This window comes from Heptranchias perlo, chromosome 4 (assembly GCF_035084215.1).
Source record: "Heptranchias perlo isolate sHepPer1 chromosome 4, sHepPer1.hap1, whole genome shotgun sequence".
Taxonomy (NCBI): Eukaryota; Metazoa; Chordata; class Chondrichthyes; order Hexanchiformes; family Hexanchidae; genus Heptranchias; species Heptranchias perlo.
Genome location: NC_090328.1, coordinates 67537004 through 67558397, shown reverse-complemented (window position 1 = coordinate 67558397; position 21394 = coordinate 67537004). Strand labels below are relative to the sequence as shown.

The 21394-nt window shown below is 44.6% G+C and overlaps 1 long non-coding RNA gene across 1 annotated transcript; it reads left to right on the top strand.

Annotated features, from left to right (window-relative positions):
- The first annotated feature begins 858 nt into the window (after positions 1-858).
- On the top strand, positions 859-19807 carry LOC137320511 (uncharacterized). The gene is made up of 3 exons (XR_010962565.1): positions 859-928; positions 12400-12507; positions 19503-19807. It is a non-coding gene; the product is annotated as an uncharacterized lncRNA (long non-coding RNA).
- Positions 19808-21394: the final 1587 nt, after the last annotated feature.

The window sequence follows — 21394 nt, the reverse complement described above, 5'->3', positions numbered from 1 at the left end:
ATCTGGGAGTATATGTGCACAAATCGTTGAAAGTGGCAGGGCAGTTTGAGAAAGCAGCTTAAAAAAGCATATGGGATTCTGGCCTTTATAAATAGAGGCATAGAGTACAAAAGTATGGAAGTCATGATGAACCTTTATAAAACACTGGTTTGGCCACAACTGGAGTATTGTGTCCAGTTCTAGGCACCAGACTTTAGGGAAGATGTGAAGGCCTTATAGAGGGTGCAGAAGAGATTTACTAGAATGATTCCAGGGATGAGGGACTTTAGTTACATGGATAGACTGGAGAAGCTGGGGTTGTTCTCCTTGGAACAGAGGAGGTTGCAAGGAGATTTGATAGAGGTATTCAAAATCATGAAGGGTCTAGATAGAGATGGGAGATGTTCCCACTGGCGGAAGGGTCAAGAACCGGAGGACATAGATTTAAGGTGATTGGCAAAAGAACTGAAGGTGACATAAGGAAAAGCTTTTTTACACAGTAATTGGTGAGGATCTGGAATGCACTGCCCGAGGGGGTGGTGGAGGCAGATTCAATCATGGCCTTAAAAAGGGAACTGGATTAGTACTTGAAAGGATAAAATTTGAGGGGCTACGGGGATAAGGTGGGGGAGTGGGTCTAGCTGGATTACTCTTGCATAGAGCTGGCACGGACTCGCTGGACCGACTGGCCTCCTTCTGTGCTGTAACCTTTATGATTCTATTCTAAAGTAAGGTGCATACACTTGAAGGCAGCCATTTTAGTGTGTTGATGTAACGTGGGCATGAAATTATATTTCAGTAATTTAATGATGCATCGGTTAGTCTGATTACCAAAGACCTGCAAAACTAATAATGTGTTTTCTTACTGGTTTTCACAATAGCTGCATAAGAAACCACAACAGAGAACAAGTAAAAATGAAGAAAATCACTAAAATGAGTGACAGCGACAGTAAGTTTGATGTTAAACTCTCATCACATATATGCCACTGGCAAAGTAAGGCATCAGTTCAAAATATGGACAAAGCTTGGATGAAACTTCATAAATATTAAACTTTGGGTGTTTCCTGTACTTGCATTGTTCAATCACTAGTGTTACACTTTTGAACATTAACTTATACAAAGTATAATTCTATGTTTATTGCCATAGAAATGAATAATTACTGTATCTTGAGGTGTCCGTGATACAGCTGGAGAAATTGAGTGAAAATGTAATTGCACTCTTGACGTACCCCTACCACAGTGTTTTATTAACTTTTCCAAATCTGAAACAATCACGTTCGAACCCAGTTTGCTATTTTAGCAAAACAGAATTACAAAAGAGCTGAATTCCAGAGGTGAGAGTGACTGCCCTTGACATGAAGGCAGCATTTGACCGAGTGTGGCACCAAGGAGCCCTAGTAAAATTGAAGTCAATGGGAATCCGGGGGAAAACTCTCCAGTAGCTGGAGTCATACTTAGCACAAAGGAAGATGGTCGTGGTTGTTGGAGGCCAATCATCTCAGCCCCAGGACATTGCTGCAGGAGTTCCTTAGGGAAGTGTCCTAAGCCCAACCATCTTCAGCTGCTTCATCAATGACCTTCCCTCCATTGTAAGGTCAGAAATGGGGATGTTCGCTGATGATTGCACAGTGTTCAGTTCCATTCGCAACCCCTCAGATAATGAAGTAGTTCTTGTCCGCATGCAGCAAGACCTGGACAACATCCAGGCTTGGGCTGATAAGTGGCAAGTCACATTGCACCAGACAATGACCATCTCCAACAATGTTGTGGAGATGCCGGTGTTGGACTGGGGTGGACAAATGTAAGAAATCTTACAACACCAGGTTATAGTCCAACAGTTTTATTTGAAAATCACAAGCTTTCGGAGATTATCTCCATCAGGTGAGTGAGTTCATCTCCAACAAGAGAGAGTCTAACCACCTCCCCTTCACATTCAACGGCATTACCATTGCCAAATCTCCCACAATCAACATCCTGGAGGTCACCATTGACCAGAAACTTTTGTAATATTTAACAACAACAAGAACTTGCATTTATATAACGCCATTAAAATATCAAGACGCTTCACAGGAGCGTTATCAAACAAAATTTGCCACCAAATCACATTTTTTTTATTATTTGTTCATGGGATGTGGTCGTCGCTGGCGAGGCCAGCATTTATTGCCCATTCCTAATTGCCCTTGAGAAGGTGGTGGTGAGCCGCCTTCTTGAACCGCTGCAGTCCGTGTGGTGAAGGTTCTCCCACAGTGCTGTTAGGAAGGGAGTTCCAGGATTTTGACTCAGCGACGATGAAGGAACGGCGATATATTTGCAAGTCGGGATGGTGTGTGACTTGGAGGGGAATGTGCAGGTGGTGTTGTTCCCATCCATCTGCTGCTCTTGTCCTTCTAGGTGGTAGAGGTCTCGGATTTGGGAGGTGTTGTCGAAGAAGCCTTGGCGAGTTGCTGCAGTGCATCCTGTGGATGGTACACACTGCAGTCACAGTGCACCAGTGGTGAAGGGAGTGAATGTTTAGGGTGGTGGATGGGGTGCCAATCAAGCGGGCTGCTTTGTCCTGGATGGTGTCAAGCTTCTTGAGTATTGTTGGAACTGCACTCATCCAGGCAAGTGGAGAGTATTCCATCACACTCCTGACTTGTGCCTTGTAGATGGTAGAAAGGCTTTGGGGAGTCAGGAGGGGAGTCACTCGCCGCAGAAAACCTAGCCTCTGACCTGCTCTTGTAGCCACAGTATTTATAGGGCTGGTCCAGTTAAGTATCTGGTCAATGGTTACCCCCAGGATGTTGATGGTGGGGGATTCGGCAATGGTAATGCCATTGAATGTCAAGGGGAGGTGGTTAGGCTCTCTTGTAGGAGATGGTCATTGCCTGGCACTATGGAGGGATTTGAAAACAAGGATGAGAATTTTAAAACTGAGGCATTCCCGGACCTGGAGCCACTGTAGATCAGTGAGCACAGGGGTAATGGGTGAACAGGATTTGGTGAGAGTTAGGACGTGGGCAGCAGAGTTTTGGATGAGCTTAGGTTTATAGATGGTGGAAAATGGGAGGCCGGCCAAGAGACCATTGGAATAGTCAAGTCTAGAAGTAATAAAGGCATGGACGAGGGTTCCAGCAGCAGATGAGCTGAGGCAGGGGCAGAGACTGGCAATGTGGAAGTAAGTGGATTTGGTGATGGAGCAGATGTGGTTTGAAGCTCATCTCAGGGTCAAATAGGATGCCAAGGTTGCAAATGGTCTGGTTCAGCCTCAGACAATGTTTTAAAACTGTGAACCTGCACAGCTTGTTCTGACTCCGAAAGGACACTGCAGTACTTTTTTTTTAGGGTGCAGTTAATGTTCAGTGCAAATGTAGACTATTTCACGTTAGAAATGACCAAACTCCACCCTTGGTAACTACAGGAGACCAAGGATAGAAGGATTGATTTTAACTCTCCCCGCCTGGCAGTTAAAATGGAGTGGGGGACTTACCTGCTCATTACACGTCCTAATCTGGCCAACTGCAACTTTAAATTGGAGGCGGCAAGCTGGTGGAATCCTCTATAAATATGCAGATTGGGTTCTGATGATATCATTGAGGCCTGATCTGCTATTTTAGCCTGAGGTTTTAGCAGGGGAGCAGTGATAGCTACCCCTCTGCCCACCCACCAAAGGCCAAACTTGCCAGGAACAGCAGCCAGGGCCAGAAGAGGCCCAGCAAGGTTAGATCTTTACATTTCTTTTTAGTTTCCTTGTGGACGAGGAGGAGCAAGAGCGGGCCCCACAGGAAACCTTAGGCCTCCCCTGCCCTGGTATTGCCCCACTCCCCTGACCGGGATACCCCTCCTGGAACACTTGCTCTGTGACGTGTCTGTTTCCCTGGGTCCCCGGCGGCAGAATCCTACAACCTGAATTTAACAGCCGGACAGCCAATTAGGTACATATTAACAGGAATAAGCGATTGAGCCCCTCAAACCTGTTCTACTGTTCAATCAGATCATGGCTGATCTGTACCACAACTCCATTTAGCCACCTTTGATCCCGATAAAAATTTATCAATCTCAGTCTTGAAAATTTCAATTGATCCAGCATCTACAGCCTTTTGGGGAAAAGAGTTACACATTTCTACACAATTTGTGTGAAAAAGTGCCCGCTTATTCTGGATTTCCATCAGAGGAAATAGTTTCTCTCAATCTACCCCATTGAATCCTTTTGTCATTTTTAACACCTCAATTAGATCGTTCTTTAATCTTCTAAACTTAAGAGAATACAAGCCGAGTTTATGGAATCTGTCCTTATAATTTAACTAAGTCCCAGTAACATTCTGGTGAATCTGCACTGCACCCCCTTCAAGGCCAACATATCCTTCCTGAGGTGCAGTGCCCAGAACTGAACACAGTACTCCAGATGGGGTCTGACCAAGACTCTGTACAACAGAAGGATAACTTCCTCCCATTTGTATTCCAGCCCCCTTGAGCTAAAGGCCAACATTCCATTAGCCTTTTTTGATTACTTTTTGTACCTGTCCACTACCTTTAAATGATCTGATGTGTGTGCATGGACACCCAAACTTCTTTGCTCTTTCACAGTTCCTAGTTTCTGACCGTTAAGAAAATATTCCAATTTGTATTTTGTGGATCCAAGTGGATAAGCTCACACTTCCCCACATTAAACTCCATTTACCACTGTTTATCCCACTCACTTAATCTGTCTATGTCCCTTTGTAACATCCTGCTCCCATCTGCACAACTTATTGTGTCTCTTTATTTAGTGTCATCTGAAAACCTGGGGAACACCACTTGTCATATCTCAATCACAGTACGTTCCCCTTATTCCTACTCTCTGTCTCCTATCTCCCAACCAATTTCCAACTCATGTCGCAAAGTTGCCTCCATTTCCATGAGTTTCAATTTTTGCTAATAATCTCTTGTGCGGAACCTTATCAGATGTCTTCGAGAAATTCATATGGATAACGTCCATAGATACTCCCTTATCCACCATTTTAGTGGCTTCCTCAAAAAATTCAATGAGATTAATCAGACATGACCTATCCTTTACAAATCTATGCTGACCCTCTCTAATCACTTCATACTTGTCCAAGTGTTCAGTCACTCCGTGCCTGACGACAGATTCTAGTAACTTCCCCAGTGGATGTTAATCTGATAGGTCTGTAATTACACGGTTTCACTTTCCTTCCCTTCTTAAATAATGGAGTGACATGTGCAATTTTCCAATCTGACGGCATAATTCCCAAATCAAGAGAGATTTGAAAAATGATAACTGCACGTCCACAATTTCCTCATCTATTTCTTTTAATATTCTGAATATGTTCATAAAAACTTTTGCTGTTAGCTTTGATATACTTTTTTTTCATATTGCCTTTATACACCTTTTAATATTTTCTTTGTATCCCTCTGCTGCTTTTTATAGATCACCCAGTTAGCTGGATTTTGCCTTTTCTTTTAGCTTGATACTATATCTTACCTCATTTATTGATCGTGGTTGCTTCACTACACAAGTGGAGCTTTTGCCTTTTAGGGGGTATGGACTGTACCAAATACTTCTTTGAATACTTCACTGATTACCTCCTCCCAATACAAGCAGAAATGGGATCCCAGTGTTTTACTACAATTCAGAAAGATTCTTCAATTACCACCAACTTCCCAGCCATTCTGATCGGCAAGCGATATGTTAATGATGACCAGCCGTTAGTCAGCCTGGTCTCCCTACAACCACTCCCGACATGCCCACCGCTTGCTTTGCTGTGTTCCCGTCCGGAAGTTAAATCGAGCCCAGAGAGATGAGATTGGAAATGGGGTGGGGGGTTAAAGTGGTGAGCTACAGGGAGCACAGTGTCGCACTTGTGGACAGATCAGAGTATTCAGCAAAGTGGTTACATAATCTACATTTGACCTTGCAATATAGAGGAGACCACATAGGGAGCAGTGAATACTGTTCAGTAGATGACGTAGTACATGTGAATTGTTGTTTCACATGGGAGGAGTGCTTGGGGGTCCTGGAAAATGGTGTAGGAGGAGGTTAATAGGTCTCCTGTGTTTGCACAGGAAAATGTTAGGAAAAGGGCACTGTCGTGGTTGAGAGACATGATGTGGAGATGCCGGTGATGGACTGGGGTTGACAATTGTAAACAATTTTACAACACCAAGTTATAGTCCAGCAATTTTATTTTAAATTCACAAGCTTTCGGAGGCTTCCTCCTTCCTCAGGTAAATGTCAGATAAAATTGCTGGACTATAACTTGGTGTTGTAAAATTGTTTACAGTGGTTGAGAGAGTAGAGGGATGGGTGAGAGTAGAGGCACAGGACATGTGGCAGAGCTGGCCAAGAGTTCTAATCACCACAGTGAAAAGGAAACCTCAGCTGAGAAAAAAGAGGACATTTCAGAAACTCTGATGCAGAAGCTAGAATCATTGGAACAGATGCGATGCAGATGGACAAAAAACTGGAGTCTCTCCAGGATGCAGTGTGGGAAGAAGCATACTCCAGGTAGTTGTGAGCAGTCCAGGAGCGAGGAGAAGTGTCAAAGATGGATCACTTCCTTTGAGCTTGACACACATTTTCTAGGCAATCCCTTGCATGGGCTGGAAGTTATCCACCTAAAATAGGTGCTGCGTTTCGTGGGGTGACATAAGGCCTTCTATTTAATTTTCCTGGGTCTCTGCCCATTGTCCCCAGCATAGAAAACTGTCCAAAAGAAGCAGGCAGTACAGGCTGTAGGACTGTCCCTTCAGGTCAGGGAACAAAGGAACTTATGAGAATTGTTTTTATGCAGAGGGTTGTTAGGACATGGAATGGTCTAGCAGAAACATTGGTGGATGCTGAATCTATAAAGGCTTTTAAAAGGGAAGTGGATAAATATTTGAAAAAAATTTGAAAAAGCTATGAGAAAGGCAGAGTAATGGGATTAAATGGATAGTTCTTTCAGACAGAGTTGGCATGGGCCGAATGGCTTCTTTCTATAATTCAGTGATTCTATTTATGAAAGTGCTGCCAGCAACCTCCTGGTAAGTATGGAACTTTCTTTACATGGCGTAGCAAAGCTCCTCTGTGGGGATAAAAGCCAACTGGCTATTATTTTTGGAAGCAGCCAGCAGGCCCAAAAACCACCAGATTTGGGCTTAGTACTGGGATCACTACTGTTTCTAATTTACAGCAATGAATTGTATTCAAAAACTCAATGCAAATTGGAAGATGATACCAAAATCAGAGGGGCAATGGAATAAAATGAGGCAGCCCAGAAATTACAGAATGAGTTAAATAAAATGTGAGGGCTGGACAATGGCAGATGAAATTAATTGCAGACTCAACATGTCCAATCAATACAGAGCAGCAGTTAACAAAGCCAATAGAATGTTGAACCATACACCAAAATAGTAGAATACAATCAGAAGAAGTCATGCTCATACTTAACAGCATTCTGGTCAGACCACACCTTGTGGTCTGTGTCCAGTTCTGGTTGTTGAGAAACAATGGATACTTTCAAGCATTGGAGGCAGTGCAGATAAGAGCTATGAGGATGACCCCTAGTGTTGGATACTGAGTTATGAAGAAAGGCTGGAGAAACTTGAACATTTCAGCTTGGAAAGGAGGCCTCAAGGTGGTGATCTTATTGGGGTATGCAAGAAAGTAAATGGTATGGAAAAGTTTAATCCAGACTACTACTTTAAAACAAACAGTGGGAGTAGGACAAGGGGACACAGGTTCAAATGAGTAAGAGGTAACTTTAGGACTAATATCAGGAGGTTCTTCTTCATGCAAAAAATGACCAACATGTGGAATCCAAGCAGAGTGGTGGAGGCAAAAACCCTGGAATCATTTAAACAATTAAATGTAGCATTGTGGGGAGTGCAGGGTTGTTTTGGATGGATGAATTAAGATGGACTGAATGGCTTCCTTATCCGTACATATCTTGCTATATATTTTTAATTCATTCATGGGATGTGGGTGTCGCTGGTGAGGTCAGCATTTATTGCCCATCCCGAATTTCCCTTGAGAAGGTGGTGGTGAGCCGCCTTCTTGAACCACTGCAGTCCGTGTGGTGAAGGTTCTCCCACAGTGCTGTAAGGGAGTTCCTGGATTTTGACCCAGCGACGATGAAGGAACGGCGATATATTTGCAAGTCGGGATGGTGTGTGACTTGGAGGGGAACATGCAGGTGGTGGTGTTCCCATGTGCCTGCTGCCCTTGTCCTTCTAGGTAGCAGAGATCGCAGGTTTGGGAGGTGCAGTCGAAGAAGCCTTGGCAAATTGCTGCAGTGCATCCCTGTGGATGATACACACTGCAGTCACAGTGCACCAGTGGTGAAGGGAGTGAATGTTTGGATGGGGTGCCAATCAAGCAGGCTGCTTTATCCTGGATGGTATCGAGCATCTGGAGTGTTGTTGGAGCTGCACTCATCCAGGCAAGTGGAGAGTATTCCATCACACTCCTGACTTGTGCCTTGTAGATGGTGGAAAGGCTTTGGGGAGTCAGGAGGTGAGTCACTCGCTGCAGAATACCCAGCCTCTGACCTGCTCTTGTAGCCACAGTATTTATATGGCTGGTCCAGTTAAGTTTCTGGTCAATGGTGACCCCCAGGATGTTGATGGTGGGGGATTCGGCGATGGTAATGCCGTTGAATGTCAAGGGGAGGTGGTTAGACTCTCTCTTGTTGGAGATGGTCATTGCCTGGCATTTGTCTGACACGAATGTTACTTGCCACTTATCAGCCCAATCCTGGATGTTGTCCAGGTCTTGCTGCTTGCTGGCTCAGACTGCTTCATTATCTGAGGGGTTGCAAATGGAACTGAACACTGTGCAATCATCAGCAAACATCCCCATTTCTGACCTTATGATGGAGGGAAGGTCATTGATGAAGCAGCTGAAGATGGTTGGGCCTAGGACACTGCCTTGAGGATCTCCTGCTGCAATGTCCTGGGGCTGAGATGATTGGCCTCCAACAACCATTACCATCTTCCTTTGTGCTAGGTATGACTCCAGCCACTGGAGAGTTTTCCCCCTGGTTCCCATTGACTTCAATTTTACTAGGGCTTCTTGGTGCCACATTCAGTCAAATGCTGCCTTGATGTCAAGGGCAGTCACTCTCACCTCACCTCTGGAATTCAGCTCTTTTGTCCATGTTGGACCAAGGCTGTAATGAGGTCTGGAGCCGAGTGGTCCTGGCAGAACCCAAACTGAGCATCGGTGAGCAGGTTATTGGTAAGTAAGTGCCGCTCGATTGCACTTTCGACGACACCTTCCATCACTTTGCTGATGATTGAGAGTAGACTGATGGGGCGGTAACTGGCCGGATTGGATTCGTCCTGCTTTTTGTGGACAGGACATACTTGGGCAATTTTCCACATTGTCGGGTAGATGCCAGTGTTGTAACTGTATTGCAACAGCTTGGCTAGAGGCGCAACTCGTTCTGGAGCACAAGACTTCAGCACTACAGCCGGGATGTTGTTGGGGCCCATAGCCTTTGCTGTATCCAGCGCACTCAGCCATTTCTTGATGTCACGTGGAGTGAATCGAATTGGCTGAAGACTGGCTTCTGTGATGGTGGGCATATCGGGAGCAGGCCTTGTCTTTTGCACTCACGTGCTGGACTCCACCATCATTGAGGGTCAGAATGTTTACAGAGCCTCCTCCTCCCGTTAGTTGTTTAATTGTCCACCACCATTCATGACTGGATGTGGTAGGACCGCAGAGCTTTGATCTGATCCGTTGGTTGTGGAATCGCTTAGCTCTGTCTATAGCATGTTGCTTCCACTGTTCAGCATGCATGTAGTCCTGTGTTGTTGCTTCACCAGGTATGCACCTAATTTTTCGGTACGCCTGGTGCTGCTTCTGGCACGCTCTTCTACACTCCTCATTGAACCAGGGTTAATCCCCTGGCTTGTTGGTAATGGTAGAGTGAGGAATATGCTGGGCCATGAGGTTACAGATTGTGCTGGAATACAATTCTGCTGCCGATGGCCCAGAGCGCCTCGTGGATGCCCAGTTTTGAGCTGCTAGATCTGTTCTGAATCTATCCCATTTAGCACGGTGGTAGTGCCACACAACACGTTGGATGTTATCCTCAGTGCAAAGACGGGACTCTGTCTCCACCAGGACTGTGCGGTGGTCACTCCTACCCATACTGTCATGGACAGATGCATTTGTGACAGGTAGATTGGTGAGCACGAGGTCAAGTAAGTTTTTCCCTCGTGTTGGTTTGCTCACCACCTGCCGCAGGCCCAGTCTGGCAGCTATGTCCTTCAGGGCTCGGTCAGTAGTGGTGCTACCGAGCCACTCTCTGTGATGGACATCGAAGTCCCCCACCCAGAGTACCTTCTGTGCCCTTGCTACCCTCAGTGCTTCCTCCAAGTGGTGCTCAAGAGGACTGATTCATCAGCTGAGGGAGGACGGTAGGTGGTAATCAGCAGGAGGTTTCCTGGCCCATGTTTGACCTGATGCCATGAGATTTCATGGGGTCCGGAGTCAATGTTGGGGACTCCCAGGGCCTCTCCCTCCTGACTGTATATCACTGTACCGCCACCTCTGTTGGGTCTGTCCTCCCGGAGGAACATGACTTACCCAGGGATGGTGTTGGAAGAGTCTGGGACGTTGGCTGAAAGTTATGGTTCAGTGAGTATGGCTATGTCAGGCTGTTGCTTGACTAGTCTGTGGGACAGCTCTCCCAATTTTGGCACATCCCCAGATATTAGGGAGGAGGACTTTGCAGGGTCGACTGGGCTTGGTTTGCCTTTGTCGTATCCTGTGCCTAGTGGCCCGATGCCGGGTGGTCCGTCTGGTTTTATTCTTCTTGTGACTTTTTTTAGTGAGATTGTACAACAGAGTGGCTTGCTAGGCCTTTTCAGAAGGCAATTAAGAATCAACCACATTGCTGTGGGTTTGGAATCACATATAGGCCAGACCAAGTAAGGACGGCAGGTTTCCTTCCCTAAAGGACATTAGTGAACCAGATGGGTTTTTATGACAATCTGGTAGTTTCATGGCCACCATTACTGATACGAGTTTTTTTTTAAATTCTAGGTTTTAATTCCATCTTCCATGCTTTTGTACTCTATGCTTCCATTTATAAAGCCCAGGATCCCGTATGCTTTTTTAACCTCTCTCTCAACCTATCTTGCCACCTTCAAAGATTTGTCCGCATATACCCCAGTTCTCTCTTTTCCTGCATCCCCTTTAGATTTGTACCATTTAGCTTATATTGCCTCTCCTCATTCTTCCTGCCAAAATGTATCACTTTGCACTTCTCTGTTAAATTTCATCTGTCATGTGTCCGCCCATTCCACCAGCCTGTTGAAGCCCTCCTCTTGAAGACCATTACTATCCTCCTCACTGTTTACTATACTTCCAAGTTTTGTGTCATCTGCAAATTTTGAAATTGCACCCTGTACACCCAAGTCCAAGTCATTGATATATATCCACAAAAGCAGTGATCCTAATACCGACCCCTGGGGAACACCACTTTATACCTTCCTCCAGTCTTAAACAACCGTTCACCACTACTCTGTTTCCTGTCACTTAGCCAATTTTGTATCCATGCTGCCACTGCCCCTTTTATTCCATGGGCTTTAATTTTGCTGACAAGCCTATTATGTGGTACTTTATCAAACGCCTTTTGAAAGTTCATATACACAACATCAACCGCATTGCCCTCCTCAACCCTCTCTGTTACCTCATCAAAAAACTCAATCAAGTTAGTTAAACACAATTTGCCTTTAACAAATCCATGCTGGCTTTCCTTTATTAATCCACACTTGTCCAAGTAACTATTAATTTTGTCCCAAATTATCGTTTCTAAACTGACTGGCCTGTAATTGCTGGATTTATTCTTACACCCTTGTTCAAAAAAAGGGGTGTAACATTTGCAATTCTCCAGTCTTCTGGCACCACCCCCATATCTAATCTATCTTTATTAAATTTCATTCACGTTAATTATGTTCCAATCTTGCTCAAGTGACAGACAAATATTGATATACAGAATCATTAAGGCTTCACAAAATAGCTGTACAATTCCAAATTGTATTTATTAATTTATTTTTAGCAATATTAGATGTTAAAACATCAGTGTTCAAGTACAACAAATTGTTCCATCTGGGCCCGTTTTTGAGTAGTGTAAAAAATAGTTTGCTGACGTTTGCCGTCTAGGCTCACACACAAAGAATGGTCATTTGGGCAAGGTATCCAAAAGCTGTTGGTACCCATGACATTGTATTCCATTATGAGTTCATGCCTTCAGGAAAGGGAGGCGGGGGGTAGAAAACTGGGGAAAATGTCAAATAGGTTGATCTTTAGGCCAATTCATTTTAGCTAGCCTGCTAGAGTTCTATTACATGATATTCTGTGTAGGTGGAAAATCAAACCAGACATGAACAGTTGAAACTGAGATGTGAATCAAACTTTTCTTTTTTTATTATTTGTGCTTTATACAGGTGTTTACCCTAGCACGTCTTCTGGTGAGCATATAACATTGTCTTCAAGGTTTTGGATGTGGAAGAAAACCCCCGTATCTCCTACATCTGAAAGCCCTGTGCAAATAGGTGAGAGACATTTATAAAACAAAATTAACCTATTTTTATCGCACACTGGAAGAAAGAGTTTGAAATAGAACCACAGTTGAAAAAACTGAGTTTAAAGTTTTGTCAGCCCATGAAAGGAACATTTATAAATCATGGCAGTTTAATGGATTTTTTTTTTTGTTCTGTTTTTTTGCTAACAATATTTCATTGAAGATTTTTAGTAATTACACAGAAAAGGATGGGACATCAGGGGTATGATTTTTACCTGGAGCCGGGAAGAGAGCAGGAGGGAAGATATTCAGACCCAAAACCCAGAAGTAATGTTGACTGGTTGGAATTGGTGACCTAATTGAATAATTCCAATTTTACTTCCTGATCTGCTCACCAGAAGTGGGTCCCACAGCACTTAAATAAAGCAGGGGGCGTGGCCAAGTGCTCCTCAGATATACTGCATTTCTGCCCACTTACCACTCCTGAAAATTAACACCACTGTAAAAGTGACAGTGCTGAGCCTTTATTGTGCCCCCCAGGTGGGAAGAGATCATGAAGGTGAAAGGTCACACAGGAGGATGATTTTGCAATACTATTTTGGTTTAACATCACTTTCACTACATTGAAACCAGTTTCTGAGCATTTAAAGCTACTTCACCCCACAGGGTCTACAGACCACGGAGACCTATCTGAATTTTTCCTTTCAGCAGTGTATGGGAATGCTGCAGTTTCATTTGACACCATTAGAGATATGCCAGCTGTTGGAACCTGACTTTCAGCCATTTTCCATCATGGCATTGCCTTGCCTGTGGCTGTGAAGGTGACAAATGCATCTGGATGCTTCCAGGTAGCCTCTAGTTCCTTGCTGCATTAGACACATCACAGATGCCATTGATGCCACCCATGTGGCTATGAAGACCCTATTTAAAAGTCCCATCAACTTCAACAGGAATGTCCAGATAGTGAGTGCTGCTAACCACCTCATTATGCATGTCAATGCCTGCTACCCAGGGAGTAGCCAGGGTTAATTTATTTTCAGGCATTGCAGGATAATTGCATTTCTCATCCACAGCGCCATGACAGGGTGGCTGATCATTCAGGGGTATCCACTTTTGACTTGGCTGATGACACTTCTTTTGGAATCCAAGGTCAGAGGCTGAAAATAGGTTCTACCAGGAATTATTGAGGAACAGACCATTGGAATTCCTGTGCATTGACATTCGTTGAGTGTATTCAAGGCTGAGATCTATAGATTTTTGGACTCTAAGGGGATCAGGCGGGAAAGTGGAGTTGAGGTTGAAGATCAGCCATGATCTTATTAAATGGCGGAGCAGGCTCAAGGGACCGTATGGCCTACTCCGACTCCTATTTCTTATGTTCTTGTGACAGGTCAGGGAAAGCCCTGCAACATAGTTCAGCAGTGGTTTCCACAATTGTAGTGGCTTGCTGCATGCCCCATATTTTGGCCATTACAAAAGGACTGTGCCTTCCAACCACAGAAGTTGAAAAGGAAGAAGATGCTGAGGCCAATCCACAGCTCATGACAGAAGCACTGGAGTGTGAGGAGCTGTTGCCTTGACACCTTGCTGACAGCAGCATATGCCATCATCTTCCTGCTTATAAAAAAAAAAGGTGCCCTCCATCTGCATGACCAGTAAAGCCCTTAATAATAGTCTTGCTCTCCGGTAACCATTCAGTTAATCTGTAAAACCTCTCTTAACCTCTCTGGGAGAGGAAAGTTACAAACATTAATCATCATACAAGAAGGCTATCAGGAGGTCTCCCTGGCAAAAATAGACAAACACACCAAATTACTAGAAATCTATTAGTTTACTACCATTTAGTCCCTTCATTTTTTTGATATATATTAATAACTTGTAAACAATTTTACAACACCAAGTTATAGTCCAGCAATTTTATTTTAAATTCACAAGCTTTCGGAGATTTCCTCCTTCCTCAGGCAAATGTTTCAAGAGCTCCTTGAAGCCTACGCATTTATACATATAGAACAATACATGGTGTTTACAGACTGCCCCTGCAACTGCCCGTTGCCAAGGCAATCACCGTGTTCAGACAGAGAGGTGTCACCTGCAGAACCCCCGAATACACATTCAACAAAAAAACAAACAGGGAAAAAAAAGAGAAAAAAAACAGAGAGAGGCAGAAACATCCGGAAGGCAGAGAGAGCCAGCAAATGACCCATTATATTAAAAACAGATAACATTTGTTCGCTGGTGGGGTAACGTGTAGCGTGACATGAACCCAAGATCCCGGTTGAGGCCGTCCTCATGGGTGCGGAACTTGGCTATCAATTTCTGCTCGACGATTTTGCGTTGTCGTGTGTCTCGAAGGCCGCCTTGGAGTACGCTTACCCGAAGGTCGGTGGATGAATGTCCATGACTGCTGAAGTGTTCCCCGACTGGGAGGGAACCCTCCTGTTTGGCGATTGTTGCGCGGTGTCCGTTCATCCGTTGTCGCAGCGTCTGCATGGTCTCGCCAATGTACCATGCTCTGGGGCATCCTTTCCTGCAACGTATGAGGTAGACAACGTTGGCCGAGTCACAGGAGTATGAACCATGCACCTGGTGGGTGGTGTCCTCTCGTGTGATGGTGGTATCTGTGTCGATGATCTGGCATGTCTTGCAGAGGTTACCGTGGCAGGGTTGTGTGGCGTCGTGGACGCTGTTCTCTTGAAAGCTAGGTAGTTTGCTGCGAACGATGGTCTGTTTGAGGTTGGGTGGCTGTTTAAAGGCGAGTAGTGGAGGTGTGGGGATGGCCATAGCGAGGTGTTTGTCCTCATTGATGACATGTTGAAGGCTGCGGAGAACATGGCGTAGTTTCTCCGCTCCGGGGAAGTACTGGACGACAAAGGGTACTCTGTTGGTTGCGTCCCGTGTTAGTCTCCTGAGGAGGTCTATGCGATTTTTTGCTGTGGCCCGTCGGAACTGTCGATCGATGAGTCGAGCGTCATATCCCGTTCTTACTAGGGCATCTTTCAGCGTCTGTAGGTGTCCATCGCGTTCCTCCTCGTCTGAGCAGACCCTGTGTATTCGCAGGGCCTGTCCATAGGGGATGGCCTCTTTGACGTGGTTAGGGTGGAAGCTGGAAAAGTGGAGCATCGTGAGGTTGTCCGTGGGCTTGCGGTAGAGTGAGGTGCTGGGGTGCCCGTCTTTGATGGAGATTCGTGTGTCCAAGAAAGAAACTGATTCTGAGGAGTAGTCCATGGTGAGCTTGATGGTGGGATGGAACTTGTTGATGTTATCGTGTAGTCTCTTTAGTGATTCTTCGCCATGGGTCCATAGAAAGAAAATGTCGTCGATGTATCTGGTGTATAGCGTTGGTTGGAGGTCCTGTGCAGTGAAGAAGTCCTGCTCGAACTTGTGCATGAAAATGTTGGCGTATTGGGGTGCGAATTTGGTCCCCATGGCTGTTCCGTGTGTTTGGGTAAAGAACTGGTTATCGAAGGTGAAGACATTGTGATCCAGGAGGAAGCGGATGAGTTGTAGGATGGCTTCCGGAGATTGGCTGTTGTTGGTGTTGAGTATGCTCCACTTTTCCAGCTTCCACCCTAACCACGTCAAAGAGGCCATCCCCTATGGACAGGCCCTGCGAATACACAGGGTCTGCTCAGACGAGGAGGAACGCGATGGACACCTACAGACGCTGAAAGATGCCCTAGTAAGAACGGGATATGACGCTCGACTCATCGATCGACAGTTCCGACGGGCCACAGCAAAAAATCGCATAGACCTCCTCAGGAGACTAACACGGGACGCAACCAACAGAGTACCCTTTGTCGTCCAGTACTTCCCCGGAGCGGAGAAACTACGCCATGTTCTCCGCAGCCTTCAACATGTCATCAATGAGGACAAACACCTCGCTATGGCCATCCCCACACCTCCACTACTCGCCTTTAAACAGCCACCCAACCTCAAACAGACCATCGTTCGCAGCAAACTACCTAGCTTTCAAGAGAACAGCGTCCACGACGCCACACAACCCTGCCACGGTAACCTCTGCAAGACATGCCAGATCATCGACACAGATACCACCATCACACGAGAGGACACCACCCACCAGGTGCATGGTTCATACTCCTGTGACTCGGCCAACGTTGTCTACCTCATACGTTGCAGGAAAGGATGCCCCAGAGCATGGTACATTGGCGAGACCATGCAGACGCTGCGACAACGGATGAACGGACACCGCGCAACAATCGCCAAACAGGAGGGTTCCCTCCCAGTCGGGGAACACTTCAGCAGTCATGGACATTCATCCACCGACCTTCGGGTAAGCGTACTCCAAGGCGGCCTTCGAGACACACGACAACGCAAAATCGTCGAGCAGAAATTGATAGCCAAGTTCCGCACCCATGAGGACGGCCTCAACCGGGATCTTGGGTTCATGTCACGCTACACGTTACCCCACCAGCGAACAAATGTTATCTGTTTTTAATATAATGGGTCATTTGCTGGCTCTCTCTGCCTTCCGGATGTTTCTGCCTCTCTCTGTTTTTTTTCTCTTTTTTTTCCCTGTTTGTTTTTTTGTTGAATGTGTATTCGGGGGTTCTGCAGGTGACACCTCTCTGTCTGAACACGGTGATTGCCTTGGCAACGGGCAGTTGCAGGGGCAGTCTGTAAACACCATGTATTGTTCTATATGTATAAATGCGTAGGCTTCAAGGAGCTCTTGAAACATTTGCCTGAGGAAGGAGGAAATCTCCGAAAGCTTGTGAATTTAAAATAAAATTGCTGGACTATAACTTGGTGTTGTAAAATTGTTTACAATTGTCAACCCCAGTCCATCACCGGCATCTCCACATCATTAATAACTTGGACTTGGGTGTACAGGGCACAATTTCAAAATTTGATGACACAAAACTTGGAAGTGTAGTAAACAGTAAGGAGGATAGTGATGGGCTTCAAGAGGACAAAGACAGACTGGTGGATTGGGTGGACACATGGCAGATGAAATTTAATGCTGAGAAGTGCGAAGTGATACATTTTGACAGGAAGAATGAGGAGAGGCAATATAAACTAAATAGTACAATTCTAAAGGGGAAGCAGGAACAGAGAGACCTCAGGGTTTATGTGCACAAATCTTTGGTGGCAGGACAGATGAGAAAGCAGTTAAAAAAGCATACAGGATCCTGGGCTTTACAACTAGAGGCATAGAATGCAAAAGCAAGGAAACTTTATGTTGAACCTTTTTTAAAACACTGGATCGGCCACAACTGGAGTATTGTGTCCAATTCTGGGCACCGCACTTTAGGAAGGATGTGAAGGCCTTAGAGAGGGTGCAGAAAAGATTTACTAGAATGACTCCATGGATGAGGGACTTCAGCTACATGGATAGACTGGAAAAGCTGGGATTGTTTTCCTTAGAGCAGAGACGGTTGAGAGGAGATTTGATAGAAGTGTTCAAAATCATGTTTAGATAAAGTAAATAAAGAAAAACTGTTCCCATTGGCGGAAGGATCGAGAGCCAGAGGACACAGATTTAAGGTGATTGGCAAAAGAAACAAAGGCGACATGAGGAAAAACTTTTTTCTGCAGCGAGTAGTTATGATGTAGAATGCACTGCCTGTGGAAGCAGATTCAATCATAGCTTTCAAAAAGGAATCTGATGAATACTTGAAGAGAGAAAATTTGCAGGGTTACGGGGAAGAGCGGGGGAATAGGACTAACTGGATTGCTCGGATAAAGAGCTGGCTCGAGCTCAATGGGCTGACTGGCCTCCTTCTGTGCTGTAATAATTTTATGATTCATTATGCCTCACTACTACTGCTACCTCCTATCACCATGATTACCCCTTGTGCTTAAAACTCTTTTTCACTCACTACCCTAACCTTTTACAGCTATGTGGTGCTACCTCAGGTTGTGGTACTCAGTACCTCAGGTACTGAAGTTTGTGGCTGGGATTGTACCGATGGAGCCCTTGAGAATAGAGGTGGTAACCATTTTAGTGAAGCCAATGTCCTTGAAGGACCTACCTCCTGTGTCATGATGCTTCTTCATCCAATGCCTACCAGGCCTAGACCAAAAGATCCTTTCTATGCTGGTATTGCAACGGGCTGCATTGATGCTGGCACATTGTCCCTGCCACGAGAAACAGCAACATCTGTGACCACTCCTGGCAGCTCACGAGTGCTGGGTCTGGGCTCTGTTAGGTTTAATGGTCTACATGAGAATAGGTTGAATCGTCCTAAATAAGTCCCAACAGCTCTAGGCTGCTCTTCAGGTCAATCGTTATTGCCAGTCTGGAAGTGACAAAAGCTCTTGGAGCCTCTACCTGAGGCTGCATTGATCTCCTGGACTGCCACAGTCACCAGGATGTTCCTCATGTCATGCCATACCTCCTGCATTGTGTTACAAATATGGGATGTGGACTCCTATAATGTTCCCCACCTTCACCACATAAGAGGAGATTGTCTCCATTGCCTACCATGTGTTCAGTACCTGTAAAGGAAAAAATAAATGACATTAGTTTTAGGAAAGTGTTCTCGGATTTGTGAATGAGAAGATACGAGTGATCAATAACCGATGACCTTTCTAGTCATCAGAATGTCTGCAGACATCAAAAACTCACAGTTGTGTAAGTGCTTCATCCTATTACCAGCCTGAACCTGACAGTTCTTTGCCAACCTCTCACCACCTCCCTGGTGTATCTGCCCAGCTACCTCCTCATGCCTACTGAGGGGCCTGATGCTAGCCACTCCTCCACTTGTGACAGTCCTTTGCCTCTGGTTGTGCCAGTGAGCTCATTTACATATATTACAGTGAGGATAAGTAGCATTGCAGCTCTGAATTTGGGCAAAAATGGGCACTCCCAAATTTCTACCCCATTATGTCTCATAGGCACTTCATCAAACACCTAGAAAAGATATTGGAAAGGTTATACAAGTACAGGAACATAAATCAGAATAGTTTCATCAGACCATTGATAAATGTAATGGAAAAGATGACACTGTAGATGATTTGAAAAATATACATGTGATTTACTCACGAAAGTGTCTTCATTTGCAGATGCCTGGGAGAGAAATGCTCCAGTGTCAGATTGTCCAGTAACTGTGAATGTTCCCAGATCTAAAAGTATTTCTGAGTTGGAAGATTGTATGACTGAAAGTGTTGATCTGCCGGGAAGTGTACCAGACATGAAGGAAAAATTTGACATTTACTCATCATGTGCTGTTAGAAACACTAATATTGATGAAAAATCTGCTCAGAGTAAGTTCATTTTATCACACTTATGCAGGTCTTTTTGAAAGATTGTTAGGGACATGAAAGCAGAAAAGAAATGATAAAACTAAAAGACATATCTTCAAGGAACAATGAGGTCAATTTTTGTTTTCACCACCTGGGCGGAGTGGATTGCCCACCTGATATAGAACCCACCCAATTTTCAGACCATTGATTTACACCATGTGGTTTTGGATGATATGGAGGTTCTGTAAAGTGTTGGCATTCTGGTCAACAGAGACTGCACAGGCGATGAAAGTGAAAGTTTACCCCAATATTTTAGTAAAGTGTCTGGCCAGGCATTTTAGTGGTGAAATTCCTCCACAGTTTAAAGCTAACTCAGGTGCCAAATTTTCATTAATTTGTGTTTGCTAGCATTAACAAAGCATCTGCTAATTTTTGGCCACAATCCTAAAAGTCCTTATTGAACCAATTTAATGCACGTTAACCAACAAACTTGCCATTAATGTTTTTTTTTTGTTTGTCAAGGGCTTGTTAAGCACTAATTAAAGGTCAATGTACAAATTTGCTTTTGATAGCCTTCCTGCCAAATCATATTAATGGTGCCCATCTTAAAAGTGATGTTAAGGTAATGGAGAGGGTGGTGCAAGGCACACTGTTTCAGTCCACACTGCAGCATAGGGCATCAGCAAATCTCATTATTCTGGCCATGTTGGAAGAGCAGGAGGATGATCAACAGCTGAGGTGGACCAAGAAATTATTTCTTCTCTTACAAGATGTCAAGTACAGTGAGACTTGCTGATGAGTGAAAACAATATTCCATACAGCTTCAGAAATTCAATTTTGATCTTTTGCATATCTAATTCACTGAGTGATTACGATCCGGATAAGGATTTGCCATCCTCACTGGCACCCATCATATCGTAACATTTCTTTGCAAAAGTTCCAGCTTCGTTCTTTACATTTTGACATAAAATCAACATTTTAGAGTGCATGTGCGTAAAAGCATGTTGAGCTGCAGGCTCAAGTCGTCACATGGGACTATGATACAATGGCAATAACAGAGACCTAGCTCAAAGAAGGGGAGGATTGGGTACTTCATATTCTTGGCTACAGGGTATTCAGGAAAGATAGGGAAGGTAAGAAAGGGGAGGGGGATGGGGTGGCAGTATTGATCAAAGGAACCATTATAGCACTAGAATGGGATTATGTAGTTGAGGGGTCAAAGACAGAATCTATTTGATTAGAATTAAGGAACAATAGAGGAGCTATTATGCTACAATAAGCCACCAAATAGTGGGAAGGAGATAAAGGAGAAAACTTGCAGGCAAATTACCGAAAGGTACAAGAACTATAGGGTAGTGATGATGGGTGACTTCAATTATCCCAATAAAGACTGGTACAGTAACAGTGTAAAGGGCAAAGAGCTGGTGGAATTCCTGAAATGTGTTCGAGAGCTTTCTTGAACAGTGTGTTTCCAGCCCAACCAGGAAGGAAACAGTGTTGGATCTAGTTCTGCAGAATGAAGTGGAGCAAGTGGAGCATGTTTCAGTGGGGAAGCATTTGGGGAACAGTGATCATAATATCATTAGGTTTAGAATAGTTATAGAAAAGGACAAGGAACAATCATATGAAAATACTTAACTAGAGGAGGGCAAATCTCAGTGAGTTAAAAAAGGATCTTGCACAGGTGGATTGGAATCAAAAATTGATAGGCA